This window comes from Muscardinus avellanarius (assembly GCF_963383645.1).
Source record: "Muscardinus avellanarius genome assembly, chromosome: 22".
Lineage (NCBI taxonomy): Eukaryota > Metazoa > Chordata > Mammalia > Rodentia > Gliridae > Muscardinus > Muscardinus avellanarius.
In genome coordinates, this window is record NC_137808.1 from 2,954,068 (window position 1) to 2,978,010 (window position 23,943).

Here is a 23,943-nt window from a genome sequence, read left to right on the forward strand (position 1 = left end):
GTCTCAAAATAAAGAATAAAAAATTGGGCAGGGGGTGTAGCTTGGAGGTTGAATGCCCCTGGGTTCCATCCCCAGACCCGCAAAAAAAAAAAAAAAAAAAAAAACAAAAAAAAACAAAACAAAAAAAAAACGCATTGCATATAATTCACTCATCCAACATCGAATTGAAGGCAGTGCCTAGCTCTGGCTGGCTTGGAGTCCGGCCGGGGGCCCTCGCCAAGTCTGTTTCCTCAATGGCGAGGAAGAGAGGGGGTGATGTGCGTTGCCCTTGACGCCCGGCCCGTGCGCATGCTCAGAGCATCCCACCTGGTCTTGGACCTGCGTGCTCGGCCCAGGAACCCTGCGGAACACAGCTGCCTTCTGCAGCCTCAGACATCAGACGCTCCGGAAGGGAGGTGACCCTGTGTGGGAAGGACGCTTCTGTTTGCCCATGGGGGGGTTGGAATCTGCAACTCCTGGCTCCTCGTATTATTATTATTATTATTATTATTATTATTATTATTATTCTGGAGATTGAACCCAGGACCATTTTCGCTCTGAAACAGGGTCTCACTGAGTTGCGGAGGGGCTCGCTAAGTTCCTGAGGCTGGCCCCGAACCCGCGATCCTCCTGTCTCCGCCTTCCAAGTCCCGGGATTGCAGGCTGTGCACCAGGGCGCCCGGCTCGGGGTCATCTCAAAGGGCTTCCAGAGGCGAATCTCAGCGCTGGGTTATTTTTTTTTTTTTTGATTGCTTTTTTGGCGCCGGGGATGGGCCCCAAGGCCACGCACACGCCAAGTGCTTGCTCTGCCTGTGAGCTCCACGCGGAGCCCTAGTGCTGGGTTATTGAGTAACCCTCACCTCGTCATCTGATGGGGCTGACTCCTGCCCTTTGCTCTGGAGGGCAGGAGAAAGGGTTGAAAGGAAGAAGTGACCTAAACCCCTCCGCCCCACAGATGAGTAAACCGAGGCCCTGCTCCTCCTCTCTTTCTTTCCCCTGTGGCACTGGGAATTGAAGCCAGCAGCATTCAACCTCGGAGCTACACCCCCAGCCCTATTTGATTTTTGTTTGGAAACAGTCTTGCTAGGTTGATGAAAGTCTCACTATTTGCTGGGGCTGGCCTCAAAACTGCAAGCCTCCTGTCTCAGCCTACCAAGTACTGGGATTACAAACACGTACCCCCATTCCTGGCTCCGAGTTTTGTTTTTCTTTTTTCTTTCTTTCTTTTGTAGTACTGAGGGTTAAACTCAGAGGTACTCTACCCCTGAGCCACACCTCAGCCCTTTATTTATTTATTTATTTGTTTATTTATTGTGGTACTGGGGGTGGAACCCAGAGGGGCTTTCTACCGCTGAGCTTTACTCCCAGACTTATTTTATATTTTATTCCGAAACAGGGTCTCACAACGTTGCTGAGGCTGGCTTCGAACCTGCGCGATCCTCCTGTCTCATCCTCCTAAATGCTGGGATTACAAGCGTGCGCCACCGCGCCCAGCTTTATTTAATTTAATTTATTTTATTTTGAAACAGAGTCTCACCAGTTTGCTGAGGCTGGCCTTGAACCTGTGATCCTCCTGCTTCAGCCTCTCAAGGACTGGGATTACAGGCCTGTGCCATCACACCTGGCTGAGGCCCAGTTCTTTTTTTTTGCAGGTCTAGGGATGGAACGCAGGGGCATTCGACCTCCAGGCTACACCCCCTGCCCAATTTTTTATTCTTTATTTTGAAACCGGGTCTCACTGAGTTGCAAAGGGCCTCGCCAAGTAGCCGAGGCTGTCTGCGAACCGCCATCCTCTGGTCTCAGCCTCCTGAGTGCTGGGATGACAAGCGTGCGCCACCACGCCCGGCTGAGCCCCAGTTCTGTACATACAACATGGTTAACCTGGACCCTCATTGTTGGGAGGGGCGAAGGGGAAGGAGGGAGAGTGCCAGGCATAGTCTGAATGCATGCCATTTTCAATATGTTCCGCATAAAAATAAAAATATAAAAATAAAAAAAATAGCTGGGCGTGGTGGTGGCGCACGCTTGTAATCCCCGCGCTTGGGAGGCGGAGACAGGAGGATCGCGCAGGTTCGAAGCCAGCCGCGCTGGCTTAAGAGACCCTGTTTCCAAATAAAAATATAAAATAGGTCTGGGAGTGTAGCCCGGAGGTAGAAAGGTTTCCAGGAACCCCAGTACCACCACCACAATAATAATAATGATAATGATAATAATAATCATTAATAATAATATAAATGAATAATAATAATATAAATGATAAATAAAATAGGGCTGGGGGTGTTGTTTGGAGATAGAATGCCCCTGGATTTTATCCCCACTACCGCAAAAACACAAAGAAACAACAACAACAAAAAAGAATTAAAAATATAGGGCTGGGGGTACAGCTTCGAAATAGAAGGTCCCTGGGTTCAAACCCCAGTTCCAAAAAATAAAAATAAAAATAAAAATAAAAATAAAAAGAATCTGGGCCTGGGCTCTTTTCTCCCAGGCCAAACCTTGCAGAGACCCAGAGACCCCCTCCCTGCTTAGGGACAGGACTGGCAGCCACAGCTGAGGTGTTGCAGATACGAACAACTTCCCTCCCGGTTCTTGTTAACGCTGATAAAGGGCTTCCTTCCGCATTCTGAGGACCAGGTTTCCACCCCGGCTGCTGCTCAGCCATTAATAACACTTGTCACCTTACCCTCCAACACCTCCGCCCCCAGCGCCCCGGCTTGACCTCGGCCTCGACACCCCCTAACACCGGATCGGGGCAGCCGCCTCCTGCACCTCCCTGAGCTCCTTCTCCTCTTTCTGCCCTGGATCCAGCAGGTTTCTGCCCCGACTGGATTCAGTTTTGCCTTTTGAGACCTGAGGGGAGAGAGAGGCACTTTATTTTTTTATTTTTTTATTTTTTTATGGTGGTACTGGAGATTGAACCCAGGGGCATTCTACCTGCAAGCTAGACCCCAGGCCCTTATTTATTATTATTATTATTATTATTATTATTATTTATTTTTATTTTTATTTTGGTGGTACTGGGGTTCCTGGAAGCCCTTCTATCTCCGGGCTACACTCCCAGACCTATTTTTACATTTTTATTTGGAAACAGGGTCTCCTAAGCCAGCGCGCGCGGCTGGCTTCGAACCTGCGCGATCCTCCTGTCTCTGCCTCCCAAGCGCGGGGATGACAAGCGTGCACCACCACGCCCGGCTCCTATTTTATATTTCTTTTCTTCTTTTCTTTTCTTTTTTTTTTTTTTTGGTGGTACTGGGGTTCCTGGAAGCCCTTCTACCTCTGGGCTACACTCCCAGACCTATTTTTATATTTTTATTAGAAACAGGGTCTCTTAAACCAGCGCACGCGGCTGGCTTCGAACCTGCGCGATCCTCCTGTCTCCGCCTCCCAAGCGCGGGGATTACAAGCGTGCCCACCACGCCCGGCTTATTTATTTATTTTTAAGTTGCTAAGGGTCTTTGTAAGTTCACGGCCAGCCTCAGCTACTTTGTGAGGCCCACTGTAACTTAGTGAGACCCTGTTTCAAAAAAAATAAAAATAAAAAATAAAAAAAATAGGGCTGGGGGTGAGGCTCAGAGGTAGAATGCCCCTGATTCAATTCCCAGTACTACCAAATAAATAAATAAAATTGAATAAAATAGGGCTGTGGGTATAGCTCCTAGGTAGAATGCCCCCAGGTTCAATTTACTAAATAAATAAATAAATAAATAAATAAATAAATAAATAAATATCACTAAATAAAGAAGTAAATAAAGTCCAAAATAAAAGATGGTGGCGGTGACAGATTTATTATTATTATTATTATTATTATTATTATTATTAGTGTGTGTGTGTGTGTGTGTGTGTGTGTGTGTGTTACTGAGGATGGAACCCAGGGGCATTCTACCTCCGAGCTACACCCCCAGCCCTATTTTTTATTCTTTATTTTGAAACAGGGTCTCACTAAGTTGCTGAGGCTGGCACAAACCTATGATCCTCCTGTCTCAGCTTCACAAGTACTGGGATTACACGTGTGCGCCATCACGCCCGGCTTCCACCAGGCTTTTCAAATTTTTTATTGAAATAAGCCTTACATCCCCTTAGCTTGCAGCTTGGAAAATTTCTATGTACCTAATCAACACCTAGATCAAAATACAAAACATTACCGCCGTGGTTTAAATCTGATCTGTCTCCCAGAGGCCTTGCGCTGGGTGCCAGCCCAAGGTGCGATTTGGAGTCAGTGCAACTTTAAGAGGCGGGGCCTACAGAAAGAAAGTGAGGTCATTGGGGGCGTGTCCTCTGCCTGGGCCCCAACCCCTTGCCATGGCTTTTCTGCCAATGATGCCCTGCGTCGCCATAGACCAAAGCTACAGAGACACCCAGCCACGACCTGAAACCTCTAGAATCATGAAAGAAAACGAACTCCTCCTCCTTCTAATAACCTCAGGTATTTTGTTACAGTACCGGAAGGCTGATTGACACAGTCACCATCCTGTAGGAAGTTTCTCTTAGGCTTTTTTTTTTTTTTTTTTTTGGTACCAGGGATGGCATTTCTACCTCTACACCCCCAGCCGATTTTCCTTGTCCTTTTGAGACAGGGTCTTGCTGAGTTGCTGAGTCTGGGGGATCCTCTTGGCTCAGCCTCCCAGGTGGCTGGGACTCTAAGGCAGGCGCCGGCTGCGAATCATGAAAGCTTCAAAGTTGGGCATTTCCCAATGGGTGGAGGGAAGCACACCTGCGGTTGGGGCCAGCAGGGGTCTCTTTCTGACCTCTACCCCAGAGGAGGTGACACATTTTTGTGTCAGACGAGTAAACAAGCGGTTGCCACACAGGCCATGAGGGTGGGGACCGAGGGAGCCCAGGATGAGTCAGGAGCCAGAGGAGGGGCAGCTCTGGGGTCAGGGAAGGCTTCCTAGAAGAAGCCGTCAAGCCGCCTCCTGATGCCTGCGTGGGAACAGTTCTCAAAATCATCACAATGGCAGGGAACGTGTGTGTGTGTGTGTGTGTGTGTGTGTTACTGGGGTAACAGGATTGAACCCTGGACTTTCTACCTCTGAGTAGAAACCCTTTTTATTTATTATTATTATTATTATTATTATTTATTATTATTTTTTTTTTGGGTGGTATTGGGGATGGTACCCAGGGGCATTCTACCTCCAAGCTCTGCCCCAGCCCTGCTTTTTAATTCTTTCTTTATTTTAAAAAAAATTTTTTTTAGAGGAAGGGAAGATTAGCCCCCCCCCCTTCCTGTTTTTGAGGTACTGGGGATGGAACCCAGGGACATTCGACCTCTGAGCTCCACCCCCAGCTCTATTTTTTGTTCTTTATTTTGAAACAGGGTCTCACTGAGTTGCAAAGGGCCTCACTAAGTAGCTGAGGCTGGCCGCGAACCGCGATCCTCCTGTCTCAGCCTCCCCAATGCTGGGGTTACAAGTGTGCGCCACTATGCCCAGCAATGTATGGGGATTTGAACCTAGAGGGCTACACCCAGCACTATTTTATTTATGTATTTATTTATGTATCTATTTACATACATACATTTATTTATTTATTTATTTATTTATTTATTTATTTATTGTGGGTCTGGATGGAGCCCAAGGGCATTTGACCTCCGACCTACACCCCCTGCCCTATTATTTTTTATTCTTTATTTTGAAACAGTCTCACTAAGTTGCAGAGGGCCTCACTAAGTAGCTGAGGCTGTCTCAGCCTCCCGAATCCTGGGATGACAAGCGTGCGCCACCACGCCCGGCTTATTATTTTCATTTTAAAACAGGGTTTTGCTAGGTGGCCGAGAGTCTCACTACTTGCTGAGGCTGACCTCGAACCTGCGGTCCTCCTGTCTCAGCCTCCCAAGGACTGGGGCGCCACCGCGCCTGGTTTGGCCATACGTTTTCTCTTTCTTTTTTTCCCCTTCCTCTTTTTTCTCCACCTCCTTTCCCATCTCTTGTCCGTTTTTTAGGTGAGTTTAGCCCAAGTCGATCAGAGTATCCGTCCGGGGTTCGAGTGGCCCCTTGCCACCTGAGGGGCTGTGGGTAGCTTCCTTTTTCCATTTCCAGAAGATGTGACTCTGATCACTTGCGGCTCAGCGGCGTGCCGGGTGCTCAGGGCCCGGTGGCGGTGATCACAGTTGCTCCGAAGTGACTCAGGAGTCCGGCATCCTCCCCGCCAGGCTGAGTCACCTGCTGGTGACAAGCCGAGAAAGTGACCTAGAACTCGCGGGTCCTCTCTCCCCACCGGCGCTTTGAGGCCCGGGGAGGGACACCTATTGTTTTCCTCTGCCTAGCAACCATTCGCTTTTATTCCGGGAACACCGCTATCTTTTATTTTTCTTTCTTTCTCATTCTGCTGATATTTGCTAGACACTTATCTCCCCAGGCCTCGGAGGGGAGTGTGTGAGTCCCGGCCAGGTCAGAGCTAATTCTGATTATTTTTGTTGAGAAAGGTTTCTTTCTTAATAGGCAGGAATGTAAGTAAGCCTAGGGCAACTGGAAAGATTCTGCCCATGAAGGCAGAGCTGAGATTAAAAAAAAGAAAAATCCCTACTACTATCGCTTTATCACCTGCGCACAGCCATGCCCGAAGCCATCGCCTGGGTATTTTTCTCTCTGTAGCTGATCTGAATCCTCACTGACTAATGGAAGGATTATGTGACATTAAGGCCCTGTGTCTTAGAGCATACCAGACTGATGTCTTAAAGCATACCACATCGATTCAAAAGTATAAGGACAAAGCCAACATTTTCTCTTTTTCTTTTCTTTTCTTTTCTCTTCCTTCCTTCCTTCCTTTCTTCTTTCTTTCTTCTTTCTTTCTTTCTTCCTTCCTTCCTTCCTTCCTTCCTTCCTTTCTTTCTTTCTTTCTTTCTGCTGGTCTGGGGACTGAACTCAGGGGCATTCAACCTCCGAGCTACACCCCCTGCCCTATTTTTTATTCTTTATTTTGAAACCGGGTCTCACTGAGTTGCAGAGGGTCTCGATAAGTAGCCGAGGCTGTCCGCGAACCGCGATCCTCAGGTCTCAGCCTCCGGAATGCTGGGATGACGAGCGTGCGCCCCCACGGCCGGCTCTTTCTCAAAATTTTTTTTTTCTTCACCTTCTGTATATGAAACAATATAAGGTGCTAAGGACTGCTGGTTGGGTGAGCGAGTATGATCTCGCTTCCTGCCTGAGTATCAGGGGCTGCCTGTCAGCACACAGCAAATCTATCAATTCCATGAAAAGACATCAAATTGTGATGTCCCCTGGAGAAAACTGGAGGTAGTAAAAAATAAAGTTTTACTAGCCGGGCGTGGTGGCGCACGCTTGTCATCCCAGCATTCGGGAGGGAGGCTGAGACCGGAGGATCGAGGTTCACGGCCAGCCTCAGCTACTTAGTGAGGCCCTCCGCAACTCAGTGAGACCCTGTTTCAAAATAAAAAAAATTTAGCCGGACGTGGTGGGCACGCTTGTCATCCCCGCGCTTGGGAGGCGGAGACAGGAGGATGGCGCAGGTTCGAAGCCAGCCGCGCTGGTTTAAGAGACCCTGTTTCCAAATAAAAATATAAAAAATAGGTCTGGGAGTGTAGCCCGGAGGTAGAAGGGTTTCCAGGAACCCCAGGACCACCAAAAAAAAAAAAAAAAAAAAAAAAATATATATATATATATATATATATATATATATATATATATATATATATATATATATATATCAGGCCAGGGATATAGCATGGAGGTAGAATGTCCCTAGGTTCAATTCCCATTACCACGAAAGAAACAGACAAATAGATAAATAAATAGATAAATAAATAAAGTAGGGCTGGGTGTTTGACTCAGAGGTAGAATGCTCCTGGGTTCAATCCCCAGTACAGAGAAATAAGTAAATTAATTAATTACAAAGCCAGGCATGATGGTACATTCCTATAATCCCAGCATTCGGGAGGCTGAGACAGGAGGATCATAGGTTCGCAGCCAGCCTCAACTATTTAGAGAGGCCCTCAGGAACTCAGTGAGACCCTGTTTCAAAATAAAGAATAAAAAATAGGGCTGGGGTTGCAGCTCGGAGATAAAATGCCCCTGGGTTCCATTCCTTATTCTGTAAATAAAATAAAAAATAGGGCTGGGGGTGTAGCTCAGAGATGGAATGCCCCTGCGTTTAATCCCTAGTGCTAAAAAGAAAGAAAGAAAGACAGAGAAAAAGGGAGAAAGAAACAAATGAAAGCTTTATAAATATATGTGTGTGTGTGTGTGTATATATATATATATATATATATATATATATATATATATATTTTTTTTTTTTTTTTTTTGGGTACTGGGGATGGAACCCAGGGGCATTCTACCTCCGAGCTCCACCCCCCAGCTCTATTTTTTATTCTTTATTTGGAAACGGGGGTCTCACTGAGCTGCAAAGGGCCTCACTAAGTAGCTGAGGCTGGCCTCAAACTGCGATCCTCCTGTCTCAGCCTCCCTAATGCCGGGATGACGAGGGTGCACCACCGCACCGGGCTCTATTTTTTTAGTCACGGTGCCGGATTGTCCTTGTGGTAAGCTTCTCTGAAGTCAGGATCATGCGATAACTATTTATTGTCCCCATCCAATCGCCGGCCTCCTGAGCTGTCTTAGGACACTGGAGATAAGAATAATTTCGTCACGTCTTAGATGTTTAGCATTCCAACCATGAGAAAACAAGCGTGGGGGCCTTCTTTGCCGGACACGAAGGCCTCCTTCCTTCTCCTTTTAATTTATTTTTAACATTTTTAATGCATTTATTGGTGCATTATAGTCATACATCTTTTTTTTTTTTCTTTTCTTTCTGGAACCCAGGGGCATTCCACCTCCGAGCTACACCCCCATCCCTATATTTTCTTCTTCATTTTGAAACAGGGTCTCACTGAATTGCAGAGGGCCTCACTAGGTAGCTGAGGCTGGACTCGAACCCGCGATCCTCCCGGCTCAGCCTCCCAAATGCTGGGATGACAAGCGTGCGCCACCACACCCAGCTTTCGCCAGACATCTAGTAGTACAAGACGGTAAAGGTATCCATTCAAACATCACTCACGGTCCACCCGCCTGGCTTAGGTTCCCAAGAACCCGTTGCTTGGGGACAAGTTACTGAGTCATGAAGAAAAAAATGTCCCCCTCAGAAGCTCCCAGCAGATGAGCCAGACTTCCAGCTAAGCCGGCGGGTGCCCTGGCTTCCCCGGAGCCGGGGGCTGCTCCCCCACGCAGGCCGTCACCCCGGGGTGACCTCACCTGTCAGACCCATGACTCACCACCATTCTCTCCCCGCCAGCCCAAGCTTGCGCATTCGGAATACCTGAGGGGAATACCAGCCTCGGATGTTTAGAGAAAACACACGCTTGTGAGCTATTTTTAAAGCCATGACATTATCTGTCAAGAGGCAGGCAAAAATCAAGGAACCGGTCTCTGTGATCGGAGCGCAAGGAATCTCCTTTTACAAGAAAGAATTCCAATGGGCGTTGACCTGCCGCTCGCCTGTCATCCCGGGGGGGATACTGGGCCTTGAACATAGGGCGTTCTATCTCCAGGCTGTATGTTTATTTTTTATTTAATTTAATTTAATTTATTTATTTTTGGTGGTACTGAGGGTGACCCAGGGGCTTTTCTACCTCCGGGCTTTACTCCCAGACCTATTTATATTTTATTTGGAAACAGGGTCTCACTAAGTTGCCGAGAGCCTCACTAAGTAGCTGAGGCTGGCTTCGAACCCGTGCGATCCTCCTGTCTCAGGCTCCCAAGTGTGCACCACCACGCCCGGCTTGTTTTTGTTTTTTTTTTATTTTCAAGCAGGGTCTAGTTGCAGAGGGCCTTGCTAAGTTGCCGAGGCTGGCCTCAAGCCTGTGATCTTCCTGTCTCAGCCTCCTAAGTACTGAGATTACAAGTGTGTGCCACCACACCCAGATTATTATACATTTATGATTTACAATTCTTTTTGTTCTAATATTCTCAAATGACTAACACCCCATTAAAGATTAAGGGCATGGTTTCAGGGCCATAAAAACAAATCAATTGCAGAAGAAAAGGGCCACGTCTCCCACGTTCATTGATGTTTGAGAGGTTCCTGGTAATGTCTACAGAGCACTAGTTTATGCTCAGATCTAATTTCACTTCTGCCAGTTTCCCATCCTCTGGCTAAAGTGGGGTTGCTGCCTAAATCTTAAGGTCATGGTGAAAACTGAATTAATTCATACTGTGCACATTCACAAATGTCCACGTTTGCTACTATATATATTTTTATAATATATATATTATAAATATTATTTATATATATAATATATATTATATATATTAAATTTTTTATATATGATTTTTTTTGCGGTACCGGGGATAGAACCCAGGGACATTCTATCTCCCCCAGCTCTATTTTTTATTCTTTCTTTATTCTTTCTTTATTTTTTATTTTGAAACAAGGTCTCCCTGAGTTGCTAGGGGCCTCACTAAGTAGCTGAGACTGTCCCCGAACCCTGATCCTCCTGTCTCAGCCTCCCGAATGCTGGGATGACAAGTGTGCGCCACCACGCCCGACCTCTGTTACTGTTATTATTTTTTTTTAATTTTGAAAAGGAGTCTCACTAAGTCCCTGAGGGTTTTGCTAAGTAGCTGAGTACTGGGATTACGAGCGTGCCCGGCTTTCTGTTTTATTTTTCTTTTGAAACAGGGCCTCACTAATTTAGGCTGACAGCCTTCCTAAATTGTCGAGGCTGGCTTCTCACCCGTGACCTTCCGGTCTCTGCCTCCCGAGGGCTGGGATTACAGACCATGAAATCCTGATTTTTGCCTACTACATTCTGGAGGGCCCCGGGCCTCTGTCCCCTAGGGCAGCGCGCTCCAGCCCCCCCGGGGTTCCTGAGTAGGCCTGGGTCACTTCCTGAGCGCGCCCGGCCGCCAGGGATGCTGTCTCCATGGCAACAGAGTCTGGGAACCGGCGCGGTTTATCCTGCGGTACCAAAAGCCCCCGCCCCCGCGGCTGGCCCCCGCCGCAGGAAGTGGAATTCTTCTGGGAAGGCGCTGACGTCTCGGCCCTCCAGCCCTGCCCTGCCTGCCCCCTGGCCCTGCCCAGGATGCCGTCTTGTTCCCTTCCGGCGCCCCACCCGGCTCGCCTAGGAGGAGAAATGCCTCCGCCCAAGCCAAGCCTCCATTGCTCTGCCCAGACTGGGTGGGGCTGCGACACTCTGACCATCCCCGCCTGGCCGGCCACCTGTGGGTCAGTGCGAAGCGCACGTGGGGCTCCCCGCCATCCCCGGGGATGGCCCAGGTGGCCCGGGAAACCGGAGCCCAACCGTTGCCAAGGAAACCGCCCCCATCACCAGGGAACCCGGAGCCTGAGTGGCGAGGCTTAGCTAAGCCAGTTCTGGGGCGAAAGTGGTCCAGAGAGCGTTGGCCTTCAGCGCCATCTGCTGGCCAAACTGGAGAATTGCTCTGAAACGTCCACTGGGTCTCCCGGGGAGACTTGAAGACTGGCTAGGGGCAGAAGGGTCCAGCCTAGAAGAATTTGAAGGGCGAGGCCCTCAGCAACTTAGTGGGACCCTCAGAGGTAGAGCCCCTCTGGGTTCAATACCAGTACAAAGAAAAGAGACAGCCGGGCGTGGTGGCGCACACTTGTAATCCCAGCATTTGGGAGGCTGAGACAGAAAGATCACGGTTCGCGGACAGGCTCAGCTACTTGGCGAGGCCCTCTGCAACTCATTGAGACCCTGTTTCAAAATAAAGAATAAAAAATAGGGCAGGGGGTGGAGCTCGGAGGGAGAATGCCCCTGGGTTCCAATCCCAGAACCACAAAAAAAAAAAAAGAGAAAAAATTAAAAATGTGGAAGGATATCTTGCTTCTCATTGTTTTTGTTTTAGAAAATATAACTATTTTCATCAAATATATGTTAATATAGAGTGAGTTTTAAACGTTTATGTACTTATTATTCGTATTTATTTCTGTTTTCTGATATTGGGGCTGGAACTTGGCGGCGGGGTGGGTTTTCTATCACTAAGCTACTTCCCCAGCCCTTTTTATTCTTAATTTTGAGACAGTCTTGCTAAATTAAGGAAGTTGGCCTCGAATTTGTAAGGTTTAGTTTGTTTTCTTCTTTTGTGGTATTGCGGATTGAACCCAGGAACATGCTCTCAACAGCTGCATACCCCTGAGCCCTGTTTTTGGAAACAGGATCTCACTAAGTTACTGTACCTTGGCTTGAAACCTAAGGTCCTCCTGTCTCAACCTCCCAAGGGCTGGGATTACAGGCATGTGCCAGAACGCCCAATGGGTTTATTATTTTTAAACTAATTACATATATTTGTAAAATTTAGTAGTTTTAAGTGTGTGTGTGTGTGTGTGTGTGTGTGTGTGTGTGTGTGTTACTGGGGACTGAGCTCAGAGGCATTCTCCCCTTGAGCTACATTTCCCAAAACCGATTTAATTTAATTTAATTTTTTTTGCCATACTGAGGATAGAACCCAGGGACATTCTACCTCTGAGCTACACCCCAGGCTATATTTTACTCTATATTTTGAAACTGGGTCTCACTGAGTTGCAAAGAGACTCATTAAGTAGCTGAGGCTGTCCGCAAACCATAATCCTCCTGTCTCAGCCTCCCAAATGCTGGGATTACACGTGTGCGCCACCGCGCCCGGCTCCAAAATTTTCTTTCTTTCTTTCTTTCTTTCTTTCTTTCTTTCTTTCTTTCTTTCTTTTTCTTTTTCTTTTCTTTCTTTTTTTTGAGGTACCAGGGATGGAACCCAGGGACATTCTACCTCTGAGCTACACCCTCAGTCCTAGTTTTTATTCTATATTTTGAAACAGGGTCTCACTGAGTTGCAGAGGGCCTCACTAAGTAGCCGAGGCTGTCCGCAAACCGCGATCCTCCTGTCTCAGCCTCCCGAATGCTGGGATTACAGGCATGCGCCACCACGCCTGGCTCCAATTTTATTTCTTACTTAGAAACAGGGCTTCAGTAGGTTGATGAGACGCTCATTACTTGCTGAGGCTGGCCTTGAACCTGCGATCTTCCTGTCTCAGCTTTCAAGTACTGGGATTATGGGTGTGCGCCACCACGCTGGGCTCCCGGGTAGTTTAGAGCGTAGATGGAACCTGATGCCAGAATACTTTAGGTTTGCTGCTCTATGTCACAACTTTACCCTCTTTATTTATGTCACAGTTTTTTCCTTACGGAAATTGCCTTATTTTCTTCTGAGCGAGTTTAGAAATCACCCGGTGGGGGAAGCTGTCTTGTCAAATGCAGCCCTGGATTTGGTAGGCTTGAGGTGAGGTCTATTTCTAGCAAGTTCCCAAAGGATGCTGATGCCAGGGATGTGGGAATCACATCTGAGAACCAACCGTGGCTCTAGAGTTTTCTTTTTTCTTGGAAACAGGGCCGGCCCAGGACCCCTCGGCTGAAAACAACCTGATGCTTGCTAGGTGTCTGCGACCAGCGAGAATATACACCCAGGAGCAGCTCCCCTCTGCTGGGGGCTAAGGACCGCTGTGGAAAATTGGGGGGCCGGCCAATTTGTTAATTGGGAGAGATAGAAACAGGGTGTCAGAGATGAAGAGGGACATGGGCATGGTGGCCCACGCCGGTAATCCTAGTACTTGGGAGGCTGAGACGGGAGGATAGAGGTTCATAGCCAGCCTCGGCAACTTAGTGAAGCCCTCTGAAACCTCTGAAATTGCACCACGCCCATCTCAGATACAATTTTTTTATATTGAAGGTCATACCTAGAGACATCTTATCTCCAAGCTGCACTCCTAGTCCTCTTTTATTATTATTATTTTTTATTTTGAAACAGAGTCTCATTAAGTGGCTGAGGCTTTCCTCAAACGTGTGATTCTCCTGTCTCCAGCCTCCCAAATTTTGGGATTACAGGGGTGCGCCGCCATGCCCCGCTCCAGCTACAACTCTCGAAGCAAGTAGAATCATCCTCAGATCTCAGGGTAGAAAGTTGAGTGGTGGGAATTTCAGTTAATTGTAAAAAAAAAAAAACGTCCACAGGGGACGGGGTGGGGGATTCTAAACATGCCATGCACCGCTCTTTGCCGTCGGGTGGAAAATACATTTAAAACCAAACTACTTATAACTCCTGTTCTCTACACTGGGCAGCTGGTTTAATGTACATCAGTGGAGAAAATGAATCTGTATGCTGGGTCTTTCCACTCACAGAAGGAAAGACAAGATTGATGTGGTCAAAATTTTACCAGCTCAGCCGGGCGCGGTGGGCACGCTTGTCATCCCGGCATTCGGGAGGCTGAGACCGGAGGATCGCGGTTCGCGGACAGCCTCAGCTACTTAGTGAGGCCCTCCGCAACTCAGTGAGACCCGGTTTCAAAATAAAGAATAAAAAATAGGGCAGGGGGTGTAACTCGGAGGTCAAATGCCCCTGGGCTCCATCCCCAGACCCGCAAAAAAAAAAAATAAAATAAAAATAAAAAAAAAATAAAAATTAGGGCCGGGGGTGTAGCTCAGAGGTAGAATGCCCCTGGGTTCCATCCCCAGTGCCACACACACACACACACATACACACACACACGTATGCACACATGAAACTTAACCTTCTGGGGCTTTTTTTGTGTGTGTGTGGTACTGGGGATAGAACCCAGGGTATTCTACCTCCAAGCTATACTCCAAACCCCATACTATATGTTATATGTTAGGAAATACTATATATATATATATATATATATATATTTTTTTTTTATTTTAATATATAAATATATGTTAAGAAATATATACTATATTTTAAGAAATATATACTATAGAAGAAATATATAATACTATATTAAAATATAAATATAAAAGAAATATATATAGTAAAGAGAAAAGAAATATATATATTATATTTTATTGGCACATTGTAGTCTCACACCATAGTGACGTCGGGAGTGACAGGGATGTATTTGTGCGCAGTACTTTATGCCCATATATTTAATTTAATTTATTTATTTATATTTTGTGGGTCTGGGGATGGAACCCAGGGCCCTTCTACCTCCAAACTCCACCCCAAACCCTCCTTTTTATTATTTATTTTGAAACCGGGTCTCACTAAGTTGCTAAGAGCCTCACTCAGTAGCTGAGGCTGGCTTCGAACCTGCGCGATCCTCCTGTCTCAGCCTCCCGAGCGCGGGGATGACGAGCGTGCGCCACCACGCCCGGCCCTATTTTACTTTTTATTTGGAAACGGGGTCTCACTGAGTAGCTGAGGCTGGCCGCGAACCCGCGACCCTCCTGTCTCAGCCTCCCAAGTCCTGGGATGACAGGCGTGGGCCACCACGCCCGGCTGCCTTCTGCCTGTCCTTCAGGAGCCTTGAATGGCAGGCTGCCTATTTTAGGTGTCTCACCAGCTAAAGGTCCCAGGGGGAGCAGTCAGGAGGCAGAGATGCACCCGCGGGTACAAAGTGGACCATGGAAATTGCAGCCGGGTCAGCTAGAGGAGAGGTGTGCCGGATTATCTCTGCTTCACCCCGGGCCCCTGGAAGCATATTCCCAGGATGCAGAGCCATCTTGCTATCAGAGAAGGCTGAAAACAGAAGCTGCCCGTGTCCAGGCGCAGCCAGCCGCCCGCTGTGGACACGACCGACCGAGGCTAGATGGCCAGGCCTCCGCCATGGACCCGACGGCTCCTTGTGGGCGCTCTGAGCCCGGGCCCGAGGACCCCAAAGACAGCGGAGGGAAGCCTCCATCCACCCCTGCCCTACAAATGGACCTGCCCTGGCCCAGGGTCAAGGCCACCAATCCCATAACACACGACTGCTCTGCTCTCCCTCCCCCTGGACGCCCCCAAAAGTCTGTAAGGAAGGCGATCCTGACTCACATGGGCTTTTCCCGGTCAATCCCCTCCGTCCACAGGATGCACCCCAACTAAGACGGCTGGTCTATCGAGTCACACTTTAATCCCTACATTTATTTTCTTTCTTTCTTTCTTTCTTTCTTTCTTTCTTTCTTTCTTTCTTTCTTTCTTCCTTCCTTTCTTCCTTCCTTCCTTTCTTTCCTTCTTCCTTCCTTCCTTCTCTTCCTTCCTTCCTCCTTCTTTCCTTCCTTTCTTTCCTTTCTTCTTTCTTTCTTTCCTTCTTTCTTTCTTTCCTTCCTTCTTTCTTTCTTTCCTTCTTTCTTCCTTCCTTCCTTCCTTCTTCTTCTTTCTTTCTTTCTTTCTTTCTTTCCTTCTTTCTTTCTTGGTGGTACTGGGGGTGGAACCCAGGGCCTTTTCTACCTCCGGGCTACACTCCCAGACCTATTTTATATTTTATTTGAGAACAGGGTCTCTTAAGCCAGCGAGGTTGGCTTCCAACCTGCGCGATCCTCCCGTCTCCGCCTCCCAAGTGCGGGGATGACAAGCGTGCGCCACCACGCCCGGCTAATTAATTAATTTAAAAGGGCTGGAGAGAGCTCACAGGTCGAATGCCCACCGGGCTCAATCCCCAGTAAAACACACGCACGCACGCACGCACGCACACACATGCACACGCACACGCACGCACGCACACACACAGTACCCACAAAGCTCCTCTGCTTGGGAGATTTCAGCATCTCAGAAGAATATCCAGACCTGCGTCTAGGACCAGCAGGCTCCTGTGCACGTGTCTCCTTGGACGGCTGCTTGTGTACGCCCCTGTTTACCTGATTCTACCAGTTTCTAACAGGCTTCAGGTTCCTCTGCACACGCAATCTACTTTTTGGAGCGCACCCTTAATTTTGTTACCGAGTATTGACTCTAGGGGCATTCAACCTCCAACCTACACCACTAATCTATTTTTTTTTTTATTTTTTTACTTTTACTTTTATGTGCGTGTAGGGTGCTGTGGATCGAGCCCTGGGACATTCAACCCCTTTGCAATACCCCCAAGCCTAATTGTATTTCTTACTTGGAAACCGGGTCTCACTGGGTTGCCGAGAGCCTCACGGAGTTGCCGAGGCTGGCTTTGAACCTGCGATCCTCCGGCCTCGGCCTCCCAAGCGCTGGGTCCCTTCTCCATTTCTCCCTTTTCCCTGCCAGCTTCATCTCACCTCCGACATGCCCAAGAGATATTTATCCGTGAAGAGGCTCAGTGGAGACCCCAACACCCACTTCTGATCTCCGTTTTCCGGGCCATAAACATCAGACCACGCAGGTGCCAGGCTCTGTGACTCCCGGCACCGCGGAGCACCCGGGGAGGACGGAGAGCGAGCTGGTGTCCGTGGGTGGAATTTGGTTCAGCCTCAGGGGAGGTTGTCGCGTTTTATTTGAAGCCTGAGAAAGAAAAGGCTAGCGGGTCCATCTGGTCTGCTAACAGGTGGCCCAGAAACTGCAGAGGAGAAGTTCATTTTCAAAGCCGCCCTGCCTGCAAAAATATTCTCACTCCTTCCCCGAAGAAAACTCTTGGGTTCCTCTCTGTGTCTCTGACACACGCTTCAGGGCCTCTCTGCTGAATGCGTGTGGTGTTCAGAATCTGCGGCCCGGGAGGGGGAAGCCGCTTCGCACGTAGCTGAAGAAAAATGGATTCTCTCTTGCCCTGGGACCCAGAGTGACGCTGGGGTTATTGAACCCAGGGGCATCCTACCTCCGAGCTACACCCCCAGCCCTATTTTATTTTTATTTTGAAACAGGGTCCCTCCAGGTTGCTGAGAGTTTCACTACTTGCTGAGGCTGGCCTCGAACCTGCAATCTTCCTGTCTCAGCCTCCCAAGTACTGGGATTCCATGTGTGCACCACCACACCTGGCTGATTTTTCATTTTATTTTATTTATTAATTTTTTTTTTTTTTTTTTGCGGATGTGGGGATGGAACCCAGAGGCATTCGACCTCCGAGCTACACCCCCAGCCCTATTTTTTATTCTTTATTTTGCAACAGGGTCTCACTGAGTTGCGGGGGGCCTCACTAAGTAGCTGAGGCTGTCCGCGAACCGCGATCCTCGGGTCTCGGCCTCCCGAATGCTGGGATGACAAGCGTGCGCCGCCACGCCCGGCACCATGCCTGCTTTATAGAGCATTACATGAATAACTTTGAGTAAAGTGTTTTCTTTTTTTTTTTATTGAGCCCAGGGGCATTCTACCTCTAAGCTACACCACCAGCCCAATTCTATTTTTTTCTTTGGGGCCAGGGTCTCACTGAGTTGCCGAGGCTGGCTTCGGACCCGTGCGATCCTCCCGTCTCAGCCTCCCAAGCGCTGGGATGACAAGCGTGCGCCACCACGCCCGGCTCCTATTTTATTTTTTATTTGGAAACAGTTTTGCTAAATTGCTGGGGCTGGCTTCGAACCTGCCACCCTTCTGTGGGAGGTTCCAAAGAACTATGGTTTTAAGCGTGCATTAAAATTATCATGCATTTAAATTTTTATTCTGACACTTACAGGCGTCTCTGGGCGTCAGTTAATTTGGTGAAATTTGAGAGCTGGATCCAGGCATGGCGGTGCATGCCTGTAATCCCAGTATTTAGGGATTACATGGCTGAGACAGGAAGATCGCAGGTTCAAGGCCAGCTTCAGCAACTTAGATAGACCCACAGTAACTTAGCAAGACTTTGTTTCAAAATAAAAAATAAAATAGGGCTGAAGGTGTAGCTCAGAGGTAGACTGTCCCTGGGGTCAATCTCCTGGACAAAAAAAAAAAAAAAAAAAGACAGGGAGGTGATATATGACATTTAGCTGATTTTGAGATATGTACATGTATAAAAATTTTTCCTCTTTTCGAAAAGGCTCCAGGTTTTCCAAAGGAGTTCTTGTGTTAAAAATGTCCCTAGCACTTAAGTTTATTTTTGCTTTACCTTGTGGAGAAGGACTTATTGGGCAGATGCAAAAAATAAAGCCTCCTCTCTTGCCACCAGTACTCATTGCAAAGTAAGAGTTTTGATAAATCTAAGAAGAAATGTTATGGAAAGAAAAGAAAGAAAGAAAGAGAGAAAGAAAGAAAAGAAGGAAGGAAGAAAAGAAAGAAGAGAAAGAGAACTCCATCCATTTTTTTCCAAGGTATTTTCAGGTCAGAATATTTTTTAAAAAGAAAGAGTTCAGTGCTTGGCAGGCTGAGACAGGAGGATCGTGGTTCGCGGCCAGCCTCAGCTACTTACTGAGACCCTCTGCAACCCAGTGAGAACTTATTTTGAAATAAAGGATAAAAAATAGGGCTGGGGTGTGGCTTGGAGGTAGAATACCCCTGGGTTCCATTCCAAATACCACAGAAAACAAATAAATAAAAATAAACAATGAAATAGGGGACTGAGGGTGTATCTTGGAGGCCGGATGCCCCTGGGTTCCATCCTCAGCGCCAAAATAGTTTCTTCCAGGACTTAGTTATCCTCATGAGTAAAACGGAGACCATAATATTATCTGTTTGATGGAGATATTAAGAGGATTTAACAGCACCGTGAATGTAAAGTACTTAATATGTTTACTACATATGTTTACCTGGATAATTTTAGGTTAGAAACATCAGTTCATAATATCCTCTGCTTTGCCTGGCATGGTGATGCACACCTGTCAACATCCTAGTATTTAGGAGGCTGAGACAGGAGGTTCGCAGGTTCGAGACCAAACTCATTAACTTAGTGGGGGCCTCCGCAACTTAGTGAGACCCTAATTCAAAATGAAAAATAATAAAACGGGGCTGGGGGTGTAGCTCAGACGTAGAATGCCTTTGGGTTCCATCACTACTATGGCAAAATAAATAAATTAGAGACGGGCGTGTTGGCCCTTGCTTGTAATTGCAGCATTCGGGAGGCTGAGACAGGAGGATCGTGGTTCTAGGACAGCCTCAGCTACTTAGTGAGGCTCTCCGCAACTCAGTGAGACCCTGTTTCAAAATAAAGAATAAAAAATAGGTCTGGGGGTGTAGCTCGGAGGTCGAAGGCCCCAGGGTTCCATCGCCAGTACCGCAAAACAAAAACAAAAAACAAAAGACATCTGAAATGTCTATTCCAGTGTTATTAATTTTCTTATTGGTGCACTGTATTCATACTATTTAATGGAGTCCGAGATGTTAGAGGCGTGCACGCAGATACATTGCGTTATTAATAATGTTTTCCTGCAACTTAGCGAGACCCTGTTCCAAAATTAAAAAGAAGCCGGAGCCGGATGTGGCGAGGAACGCTTGTCATCCCAATACTTGGGAGGCTGAGACAGGAGGCCGTGGTTCACGGCCATCCTCACCGACTTAGTGAAGCCCCTAGTGAGACCCTTTTCAAAATAAAAAAATAAAAGAATAGGGTGGGGGTATATTTTGGAGATAAAATGATCCTAAATTCAGTCTCCAGTAACACACACACACACACACACACACACACACACACACACACACACACACACACGAAATGCAATGCAATGAAATAAAATAAAATGAAATAAAAAATAGGGTGCGGCGTCTGGCGCCACCTGGTGGCCTTAGCGTGCATTGCAGCACCTTCTGGCTTGACCAGCGCATTAACCTACAGAGTCGAGCGCCACCCAGTGGCCTCAGCGTGCATTGCAGCACCTTCTGGCTGGACCAGCGCATTGACCTACCACATTCAGCGCCATCTGGTGGCCTTAGCGTGCATTGCAGCACCTTCTGGCTGGACCAGCGCATTGACCTACCATATTCAGCGCCATCTGGTGGCCTTAGCGTGCATTGCAGCACCTTCTGGCTGGACCAGCGCATTGACCTACCGTGTCGAGCGCCACCCGGTGGCCTTAGCGTGCATTGCAACACCGTCTGGCTGGACCAGCGCATTGACCTACCGCGTTGAGCGCCACCCGGTGGCCTTAGAGTGCATTGCAGCACCTTCTGGCTGGACCAGAGCATTGACCTACCTGCTTGGCCGGTTTACATCTGTTGCCAAGGCAAATAAAAGCATGCCTGGAAGATTTTAGGTTAGAGACATCCGTTCGTAATATCTTCCATGCTGCCTGGCGTGGTGACGCATGCCTGTAAATCTCCTTGTGTTTAGGAGGCTGAGTCAGGAGGTTCGCAGGCAGAATGCCCCTGGGTTTCATCTCTAGTACTGCAAAAAACAATAATATACTTGTAAACTTAGTACAAGGGAGGCTGAGACAAGAGGATCACAGGTTCGAGGACAGCCCCAGAAACTTAGTGAGGGTCTCAGTAACTTAGCGAAAACCTGTTTCATATATATATATGAATGTATAGGATGTAGCCCAGAGGAAGAAAGGCCCTGGGTTCCATCTCCAGGATCCTCTCACAGACAAAATAAATTGCGTGGGTGTGTGCTGGAGATGGAACCCAGGGGCTTGCTACTCTGAGCTACACCCTCAGCCCTAACTTAATTTGAATTATTTATTTTGCAGTACTAGTGATGGAACCCAAAGGCATTATACTTCTGAGCTACACTCCCACCCCCGTTTTATTATTTTCCATTTTTAATTAGGGTCTCACTAAGGTTGCGGAGGCCCCCACTGAGTTACTGAGGTGGTCTCGAACCTGAGAACCTCCACTCTCAGCCTCCTAAATACTAGGATGTTTACAGGTGTGCGTCGCCAGGCCAGGCAACGCGGAGGATACGATGAACTGATGTCCCTAACCTAAAATCTTCCAGCCCAGCTTTGAATTCGACTATTTGCCTTGGCAACAGATGAAAAGCAGCCGGGCTGACACATCACCCCCAGGTAGGTCACTGGGCTGGTCCAGCCAGAAACCACTGCAGTGCGCGATAAGGCCACCAGGTGGCGCCCGGCGCTAAACTTTATTGTTTGTTTATTTAATTAATTAATTAATTAATTAATTTGTTTATTTATTTTTCTCTACTGGGGCTTGAACCCAGGGGCAGTCTACCTCCAAGCTATACCTCTAGTACTATTGTTTATTTTGAAACAGGATCTCACCGAGTTGCAGAGGGTCTCACTAAGTAGCTGAGGCTGGCCGCGAACCTGCCATTTTCCTGTCTCAGCCTCCCAAGTATGGGATGGCAAGCGTGCGCCACCAAGCCCGGTACTGGTTTCTTTTCTTTTTAATTTTGAAACAGGTCTGGCTAAGTTGCTGACGATCTCACTAAGTTGCGGGAAAATATTATTAATAACACAGTGAGTGAGCTGTGCATGCACGCCTCTACCATCTTGTAGTTCATTAAGATGTATGGCTACAATGAATCAATAAAAAAATTAAGTAACGAACTATAGAAATGATCCCTGAAAGTATAGTCTTAATAAAAAAATTAATAACACAGCATCTTCACTCTGAGAGGGCCAAAGCAGACACTGGAATAGACATTTCAGACTTTTTTTTTTTTTTGGTACTGGGGATGGAACCCAGGGGCATTCTGCCTCCGAGCTACACCCCCAGCCCTATATTTTTATTCTTTATTTTTAAACATCGTCTCACTGAATTGCAGAGGGCCTCACTGAGGAGCTGAGGCTGTCCGTGAACCGTGATCCTCCTGTCTCGGCCTCCCGAATGCTGGGATTTCAGGAGTGTGCCACCACGCGCTGCTAAATATTTCAGATTTTTTAGCCAATTAATTTTTTGGTCCAGGGGGTAAAACCCAGGGGCTTTCTACCTCTGAGCGCCACCTCCTTCCCTTTCTCCTTTAGAATCCGGGCCTCGCGAATTTGCTGATGATGGGTCCAAACCCGCCATCCTCCTGCCTCGGCCTCCCGAGTACTAGGATTTCAGGCCTAAGTGTCACTCGGGCTGAAAAGTTTTCCCCCCCCCAATGCTGTGGCTTCAGCCAGGTCCTGGCCTATTCTGGGCAGCGCAGTGCCACCGAGCCATGCCGCAGCCTCAGTTTACCCTCTTACATGGCACCGTCTTTGCAGGACAGCCTCAAAACTGGACAATCCGGGCCCTTGCTCTCGGGCTCCATCTCGTGGCCGTGGCGCGCACTGCAGGGCCCTCTCTGACCCGGGGCTTTTAGGACTGAGACATCCCTCCATAATGCCCGCCCAGTTGCCAGGCGCGGTGGCACACACCTGTAATCTCAGTACCTGGGAGGCTGGGACAGGTTTGAGGACAGCCTTGGCAAGTAATGAGAGCCTCTTAGCAACCTAGCAAGACCCTGTTTCAAAATAAATATAAAATAGGATCTAAAACAGGGCTGGGAAGCCGGGCGTGGTGGCGCACGCTTGTCATCCCAGTACCTGGAAGGCTTAGACAGGAGGATCGCGGTTTGCATTCTCTGCTACTTAGTGAGGCTCTTTGCAACTCAGTGAGACCCCGTTTCAAAATAAAGAATAAAAAACAGGGCTGGGGAGCCGGGCGTGGTGGCGCACGCTTGTAATCCCAGCATTTGGGAGGCCGAGACAGGAGGATCAGGGTTTTCGAACAGCCTCAGCTACTTAGTGAGGCCCTCTGCAACTCAGTGAGACCCTGTTTCAAAATAAAGAATAAAGCCGGGCGTGGTGGGCACGCTTGTCATCCCTGCGCTTGGGAGGCGGAGACAGGAGGATGGCGCAGGTTCGAAGCCAGCCGCACGCGCTGGCTTAGGAGACCCTGTTTCCAAATAAAAATGTTAAAATAGGTCTGGGAGTGTAGCCCGGAGGTAGAAGGGCTTCCAGGAACCCCAGGACCACCAAAATAAATAAATAAATAAATAAATAAATAAATAAAGAATAAAAATATAGGGCAGGAGGTGTGGCTTGGAGGTCAAATGTCCCTGGGTTCCATCCCCAGACCCCCCCCCCCACACACACAAAGGTCTGGGTATTAAAAAAAAAAAAAATATATATATATATGTACATACACACACATATATATACATATATATACACACACACATATATATGTATATATATGTATATATATGTATATATGTGTATATATGTGTATATATATATATGGGGCTGGGGGTGTAGTCTGGAGGTAGACTGCCCCTGCGTTCCATCCTTATTACAGCAAAAATAAAAAATAAAAAAAATAAAAAAGTAGAGCTAGGGTGCAGCTCAGTGGTGGAATGCCTCTGAGTTCCACAGGAAAAAAAAAAAAAAAGAAAAAGAAAAAGAATGAATGAGCGAGCGAGCCAATGAATGACGCCCGTCCCCACCACGGAGGATAGGAGGAGCCAATGAGCCGGCGGCCGCCGCCAGGGCCGGCGCTGTTGCGGGGCGCCTCC